Source organism: Suricata suricatta, chromosome 17 (assembly GCF_006229205.1).
Source record: "Suricata suricatta isolate VVHF042 chromosome 17, meerkat_22Aug2017_6uvM2_HiC, whole genome shotgun sequence".
In the NCBI taxonomy this organism is placed as follows: Eukaryota; Metazoa; Chordata; class Mammalia; order Carnivora; family Herpestidae; genus Suricata; species Suricata suricatta.
In genome coordinates this window covers 40,736,612-40,745,431 of record NC_043716.1, presented here as the reverse complement: position 1 = coordinate 40,745,431, position 8,820 = coordinate 40,736,612, and positions in this window count along the sequence as shown.

Below are 8,820 nucleotides of genomic sequence, written 5' to 3'. Positions count from 1 at the left end.
GAGAGAGAGAGAGAGAGAGACAGAATCTGAAGCAGTCTCTAGGCTCTGAGCTGTTGGCCCAGAGCCTGACACAGGATTTGAACTCATGAATGATGAGACCATGACCCAAGCTGAAGTCGGACACTCAACCAACAGAGCCACCCAGGCACCCCTCTTTGTACTTTTTTATTATGAATGGTCTGGCTTACCAGTTTCCCCCCTCTATTCCTTAAAGGTTCAAAGCTGACCCAAGGCCTTTGTAGATGTTGTAGCTAATTCTGCCTGAAGGCAGCTCCTCAGTTCTTCAGCATATGCTTAAATACCACTTTTGTGGAGAAATCTTTTCCAGTCATCCTAGATTTGTGTAGGGAATTCAATGTACTCTGCACTTTTATAGGATTTATCATAGTTTCTTCTTTCTTTTTTCTTTTTTCGGCTAAAATATTTTATTTATTTATATACTTTTATTTTTCTCTTTTATAGATTATTGTCAAGTTGGTTTCCATATAATACCCAGTGCTCATCCCCACAAGTGCCCTCGTCCATGTCCATCACCCCCTTTCCCCTCTCCTCTACCCCCACCAGTTCTCAGTTTGTTCTCAGTATTCAAGAGTCTCTCATGGTTTGCCTCCCTCCCTCTTCCCAACTATTTTCCCCCCTTCCCCTCCCCCAGGGTCCTCTGCTAAGTTTCTCCTATTCCACATATGAGTGAAAACATATGGTATCTGTCCTTCTCTGCCTGACTTATTTCACTTAGCATAATACCCTCTAGTTCTATCCATGTTGCTACAAATGCCCAGATTTCACTCTTTCTCTTGTGCATGTAGTATTCCATTATATAGACAAACCATGTCTTCTTGATCCATTCATCCATTGGTGGACATTTAGGCTCTTTCCATGATTTGGCTGTTGTTAGAAGTGCTGCTATGAACAGTGGGGCACATGCGCCCCTATGCGTCAGCACTCCTGTGTCCCTTGGGTAAATCCTCAGCAGCAATTTTAATTATTTGTCTAGTGCCTATTTCCCCATTAGACTGTTCTGTATATTCCAAAGAATCAGAAGTGATATCTATCTTGGGTAGCCCAGTATCACAGCACGTATCTCTAATTCATTTCTGTATTCACCAGTTATTTGGGTGCTTACTGATTTCTTCTTTAATTATAGTTGCTGATTGTAGTAAAGTAACTTCTAACAAAGCTCTTGTTCTTCTAATTAGAAGCCCCATTATTATATGTTGGTTTTCGCATTATTAGTCTAATAGGTCAATACAGTGCTAGTTCCTTGGTAAAACTTACTGTTGTAAACTTAGTAATAGCCATGACCTGAGCAGTCTTCAGCAGTTTTATTTATTTATTTATTTATTCACATAATTTATGGTCAAGTTATTCAGCAGTTTTAATAGACCAAGAATACTGTGGTCACCAGTGATATAGTGGACAATAATGTCCCAAGAAACTAGGACAGGTCTACATTAAGGCCAATGTCGGCAATTTTATACTTGAGTATTTTACTTGGTTGACTTTTTAAAAATTGTCTTTTGGAGTAGGTAATATGTTACGTAGTATAAAATCTGAAAGGTATAAAGGGATTTGCAGTGAAAAGTAAGTCTTCTCTTCGTACTTAGTCATTTTTTTTTTTCCTGCTGAAGCAATTGGTATTTGCCCTTTTTTGTGAATTCTTCTAGAGGTAGCCATACATTCAGTATGTCCCTACACACATATATAAATGGTAGCATACTATACACGCTGTTCTTTCACCTGCATTGTTTGCTAATATATCTCAGTTTATTTCATATCATTAGAGATAGAGTGGTCTCATAATTTTTGACTACTGCATGTGCTGTAATTTCTTTACCCAGTTCCCTCCCGGTAGACTTTTAAATTCTTTCTAGTACATAATCAGCAGTGCTGCGGTGAATATTCTTGTACATTATTTTGTATGTCTGTGAGCATTATTTGTTAGATAAACATTGAGAATTGGAATTCAAAAGGTATGTGCATTCTTCATATACCACTTCACACCACCAACTTGCAGTAAAGCGCAAAGAATGACTTTATACAGCCTTCCTTGCCAATAGCCTGTTAAATTATTAGAGCTTTATAATACGTATCTACAGAAGCTTGTATGCTCTCCTTACTCTTTAAGAAAGTTTCCAACCATTCTTACTACTTACTTACTTTGTTTTTTGTTTGTTTTAACGTTTATTCCTTTTTGAGAGACAGAGTGTGAGTGGGGGAGGAGGCAGAGAGAAGGAGGCACAGAATCTGAAGCAGGCTCCAGGCTCTGAGCTAGCTGTCAGCACAGAGTCTGACACGGGGCTCAAACCTATGAACCGTGAGATCATGACCTGAGCCGAAGCCGGACGCTTGACTGACTGAGCCACTCAGGCACCCCTTGTTTTTTAACATTAAATTTATTTATTTGTTCATTCATTCATTTAAGTTTATTTTATAAAGTAATCTAGGAGCGCCTGGGTGGCTCAATCATTGATTTCAGCTCAGGTCATGATCCCAGGGTTGTGGGATCGAGTCCTGCATCTGCCTCTGTGCCGAGCCTGGAGCCTGATTGGGATTCATTCTCATTCATTGATTCATTCTCTCTCTCTCTCTCTCTCTCTCTTTCTCTCTCTCTCTGCCTCTCTTTGCCCTTCTCCCTTGCTTTCGTGTACTCTCTCTCACGAAAAAAGAAAAGAAAGAAAGAAAGTAATATCTACACCTGGTGTGGGACTTGGGACTCAAATTCACACCCCCCAGATCAATAATCGCATGCTCTTCCAACTGAGCCAGCCAGGTGCCCTTTCACCTTAATAATAGAATTAGTTTGTGTGGTTGCCAAGAAATCTTACTGGCATTGTATTTTAGATTGCATTTAGATTGTATTACATCTTAGATCAATTTAGGGAGAACTAAAATCTTAAGATGGCTTTGTATCCACGAACGTGGAATCTTTTGTCTTAAGCATTTAAGTTTTTGGTATTCCTTGGCAGTAATTTTAAAGTGTTCTTCATTTAAAATCTCTATGTTTCTTGTTAGTGTTGTTCCTAAGTATCTCACCTATTTGTTGCTAAATTATTGTTTTTAAGTTTATTTTTATTAGAGAGGGAAATAGCAAGCAGGGGAGGGGCAGAGGGAGAGGAAGACAGAATCCCAAGCAGGCTCCGTGCTGCCAACACAGAGCTCAGTACAGAGCCCAGTGCGGGGCTCCAACTCAGAAACCGTGAATCTAATTGTAAGTTCATGACCTGAGCTGAAGTCGAGTTGGATGCTTAACCAACTTTTTAAATTTTATTTACTTATTTTTAATACTTATTTATTTTTGAGAGAGAGACTATGAGTAGGGGAGCGACAGAGAGAGGGCGAGACACAGAATCTGAAGCAGGCTCCAGGCTCTGAGCTGTCAGCACAGCACCGAAGTGGGGCCCGAATCCATGAACCATGAGATCATAACCTGAACTGAAGTTGGACGGTCAACCGACTGAGCCATCCAGGTGCCCCCCCTTATTTTTAATTTAAAAAAATGTTTATTTTTGAAAGAGAGAGTGTGTGCACACACATGCACACAGGCAGGGGAGGGGCAGGGAGAGGGAGATGGAGATACAGAATCCAAAGCTGGCTCCAGGCTCCAAGCTGTCAGAGCAGAGCCCAATGTGAGGCTCAGACCCAGGAACTGCAAGATCATGACCTGAGCCCAAGTTGGGTGCTCAACCAACTGAGCCACCCTGGCGCACCTCATTGTTGCTATTTTAAATGAAACTTTTCTTCAGTTATATTTATGTTGTTTGTATATTACAGTCAACTTTTTCAGTGATTTTATGCATGGTATGAAAATAAAATAGAAAATACTACACCTACATAGTACAGTAAAAAGATCATTAGGTCCCAAGTTGTATTCTAGGCTTTACAGCTTATTAGTTGTGTGATCTTAAGCACATCATCATGATCTTTAGTGTCCTCTTAGGTAAAATAAGGATATTAGTCTTATACGTGATATCAAACAATGGGCCACTGCAGAATTATTGAAAAATAACTTTAGTGTCCATGCAGGTATTATCTGTGAACTATAGAAATAGTCTTACAAATATGTATGGCCTTTTCAAATGTATATATAAATAATGTTATGATAAATAAAGTACAAGTTCATTTTAGAACTTTACCAGTTTATGGTAAATTTTTATTTTTTTGTGTTTTTTCCAAAGACAGGTACTGTATTTATTGCCACTATTATATTAGGGCTCTAGAAACTCTTTTGCAATTAGTACATGAAGTGTCTCAGACCCTAAAAATTGGGGGCTACTGGCCTAGCTGATCTGTATCATTTCTTTTAACACTAATAGTGGGTGAGCCTATGTAAGTGTAACTTAAAATTTTTTTTTAATGTTTAATTTAATTTTGAGAGAGAGAGAGAGACAGACAGAGCATGAGTGGGGGAGGGGCAGAGAGAGAGGGAGGCAGAGAATTGAAGCAGGCTCCAGGTTCTGAGCCATCAGCACAGAGCCCGACATAGAACTTGAACCCACGAACCAGCTGAAATAAGATCCTTAACCTACTGAGCCACCCAGGTGCCCCTGAAACTGTAACTGTTTAGAAGATTTAGGTGATAAAAGTGTTCAGTGTTTTTCTTAAGATAATGATTTTTTTTTTAAGTTATTGGGAGAGGGAGAGGGGGCAGGGGAGGGGCAGAGAGACAGGGAGAGAAAAAAAATCCCAAGGAGGCTCCAGGATGTCAGCACAGAGCCCAACTCCCCATGAGAACCATGAGATGATGACCTGAGCCAAAATCAAGAGTCAGATGCTTAACCAACTGAGCTACCCAGGTGCCACTTAAGATAATGATTATTTTTCATTGTTTATTTTTGAGATAGAGTGAGGGTGAGACAGAGGATCCGGAACCGGCTCAGTGCTAACAAAAGCAAGCCCGACATGGGAGTTGAACTCAGGAACCATGAGATCATGACTTGAGCCAAATTCGTACGGTCAACTGACTCAGCCACCCAGGCGCCCCTTAAGATAATGATTTTTTTTTCAAATGTTTATTTTTGAGAGAGAGGGGGAAACACAGAATCCGAGGCAGGCTCTAGGGTCTGAGGTGTCAGCACAGAGCCTGACCTGAGCCGTAGTGGGAGGCTCAATGGACTGAGCCACCCAGGCACCCCAAGATAATGATTTTTAAGCTTATAATGTCAAAAGTGTTCCTGGGATCTTTCTCTCTCCCTCTTTTTTTTTTTTTTAAAGATTGTATTTTTAAGTAATCTCTACACCCAACATGGGTTTCGAACTCCCAACCCTGAGATCAAGAATTGCATGCTCTTCTAACTGAGCCAGCCTTGCACCCCTTAGGATCTCTTTTTAATAGACCTGAAGACTAGCCTGTTTAGATTTGTATAGAAAATACCTGCATGAGAGAAGCCGTATAATACTTTCTGAAAGGGGTTTTATTGTTTGTGTGTCTAACTCAACTAGCTTGCTTTGACCTTACATTCCAATTCAGTAGTAGATGTTCATGTCACTCAGAGTGAAAGCTTTGTATATATTTCTTGTATGTTGAGCAGGTCAAGCAGCTACTCATTTCTCAGATTGACTTAGGGAAGTTTTTCTTTGAGTTTGGACAAATGGTTAGGAATTGGGATAATGTCTCAGTTCTTCTATTGAATTGTGTGTCTGTAGCCATTGTATCCTATTATACTTGAACTCAGAACATATAATGGAAAAATGGGTTTATGATTTGGGATATATCATGGGAGGGAAATTATATATGCATAGCTTGCAAAGCATTCTACTAAATAGATTTATTATGGCTATCAGCTAATTATGGTTACTAGTTCAATGAGAAATTTATATCAGACTTAGTAATTTTTACTTTTTTTTTAATGTTTTATTTATTTTTGAGAGAGCGACAGACAGTGTGAGCAGGGGAGAGTCAGAGAGGGAGGGAGACACAGAATCTGAAGACAGGCTCCAGGCTCTGAACTGTCAGCCCAGAGCCTGATGCAAGGCTCAAACCCACGAACCGCGAGATCATGACCTGAGCCAAAGCCAGACGCTCAACCGACTGAGCCACTCAGGTGCCTCTAGACTTAGTAATTTTTAAAGTTATTTATGTATGTATGTATGTATGTATGTATTTATTTGGAGAGAGAGGGAATCCCAAGTGGGTTCCACACCCAGTGCAGAGGTGTGGAGCCTGATGCAGGTCTTGAACCCATGAACTGTGAGATCATAACCCGAGTTGAAATGCTTAACTGACTGAACCACTAAGGTGCCCCCAAAATTTTTTTTAAGTTCTTCACCTAACATGGCACTCGAACTCACTACCCAGAGATCAAGAATAGCACACTCCATAGACTGAGCCAGCCTGACACCCCCTACCTGACCTTACTTAGCATTTTATTTATTCATTCATTCGTTCATCCATTCATTATTAATATTTTTTAAGTTTATTTATTTTGAAAGGGAGAGAGAATCTTAAGCAGGCTCCACACTGTCAGCGTGGGCCCAAAGCATGCCTCGAACCCATGAAGGGCAATCTCATGAGCTGAAACAAAGAGCCCGATGCTTAACTTAACTGACTGAGCCATCCAGTTGCCCTAGAAAATGTTCTTTTTTATTTATTTATTTTTTTTTTTTGAGAGACAGAGAGATACTATGCGAGCAGGGGAGGGTCAGAGAGAGGGGGAGACACAGAATCCGAAGCAGGCTCCAGGCTCTGAGCTAACTGTCAGCATAGATAGAGCCTGATGCGGGGCTTGAACCCACAAGCCATGAGATCATGACCTGAGCCGAAATCGGACGCTTAACCAACTGAGCCACCCAAGCACCCCAGAAAATGCTCTTTAAAAAATTTTTTTTAATGTTTATTTAGTTTTGAGAGAGAGAGAGAGAGAGAGACAGGCAGAGAATGAGCAGGGGAAGGAGCAGAGAGAGAGAGGGAGACACAGAGTCTAAAGCAGGCTCCAGGCTTGGAGCTGTCAGCACAGAACCTGATGCGGGGCTCAAACCCATGAACTGTGAGATCATAACCTGAGCCGAAGTTGGATGCTTAACCGACTGAGCCACCCAGGTGCCCTGAAATGCTCTTTTTAAAAAAGAATGTTTGTTTACTTTTTGAGAGAGAGCAAGCCAGGAGGGGCAGAGAGAGGAGACACAAACCCCAAGCAGGCTCCACGCCATCAGTGCAGAGCCTCGTGCAGGCTCGAACCATGAGCCATAAGATCGTGACCTGAGCAAAAACTGAGTCCAGTGCTCAACTTACTGAGCCGCCCAGGCACCCCCGCTCCAGAAAGTGCTCTTAATAGAAGTTTATTTCCCACTGGAGTCTTAGAGCTTACTTTTTTAAAAAAGTTTATTTTCTACTGTTTTTTATTCATTTTGCCTCAAAACTGTCATATTTTTCGTGGTTTGAAATTGCATAAATATCAGCATAGTTTCTCAAAGTAGGAAAATGGAGAGGAAGGAAATCAGTGCTCAGAATAGTGATCTTATTAGATTCCAGTTTAGCTGATCTTCAAGGCCTTAAAGTAACAAATGCTTTTGGTATAAATAATTTACCTAATGTAGTATATTAACATTTAGTATTTTCTCTCAGAAGAAATACCTCTTGGGTTTGTACTGAATCTTATGGGCGTGTTCTTGTCCAACAGAAGAATCCTTGATATGAAGTAGAGTGATTAGAACAGGAAGTATGAGTTTTATAACATTTTCACATGTCAAATAAAGATTTAATAGAACTCACTTATAATGGAGACTGATAAGTTTTTGGTGGCTGCTTTAATAATAATCATTTTCTAAAATAAAGCTATTGCTTTCCAAATACTCAGTATTCAGATACTCAGTAACCAGCAGGTAGCAATTATAACTATATATTTCAAGGGAATATTGGATATGTTAATTTTCTGTGTTGCTTCTGGGCCATTTTATAGTGAGTTTCTAAAGAAATGAGAGCACCAGTATGATGGTAAGCTGCTGTATAAGCCATCATGTCAGAATATTACTCTTTCGGGGCACCTGGCTCACCCAGGGTTGTGAGTTTGAGCCCCATGTTGGCTATAGAGATGGCTTAAATAAATAAACTTTAAAGAAAATCTTAAAAAAATACTACTATCTTGTGATCTATTTTTACAAATTAAGAATTACCCTCTAGACTCGATTTTACTCTGGAGTAGAATTTTATGTAAGTTCTGTCTTGGACCCCTGCATACAGGGGTGGGTAGTAACTGGATCAATGGCTCTGTGAGATAGTTCTGCTTTTCTGTGATCTATCCATTACTTAATTAGGTCTTTATGAATGTATGCAGATATGAAATTTGTACCCTGACCTACTTTTTAAATTTCCCTTAAGGCTTTTGTTGCATAGGAAAGCTTTGCCAACTCCATTATTACATGTTTGTTGTAGAAAATACTGAAAAGCAAATTGAAGAGAAATAGTTCATAGGCCATTGTTGATGTTGGTGTATTTTCTTTCAGGCATATTACGTTACTGGTGGGTTTTTTTTGTTTGTTTGTTTTTTGTCTCTTTACTACATGTGAGCATTTCCCTATATAATGAAATATTCTATTTATTTTGAGAGAGAGAGAGAGAGAGAGAGAACGTGCTCATGGGTGTGAACCTGGGAGGGGCAGAGAGAGAGAACGTGCTCATGCGTGTGACCCTGGGAGGGGCAGAGAGAGAGAATCCCATGCAGGCTCCATGCTTTTCAGCACAGTCTGGTTCGGGGCTCCACCTAACAAACCACAAGATCATGACCTGAGCTGGAATCAAGACTCGGACACTTAACTGACTGAGCCACCCAGGTGCCCCTGAAATACTCTTTTTAAATGGGTCACAAATTGGCAGGCTGTATATTA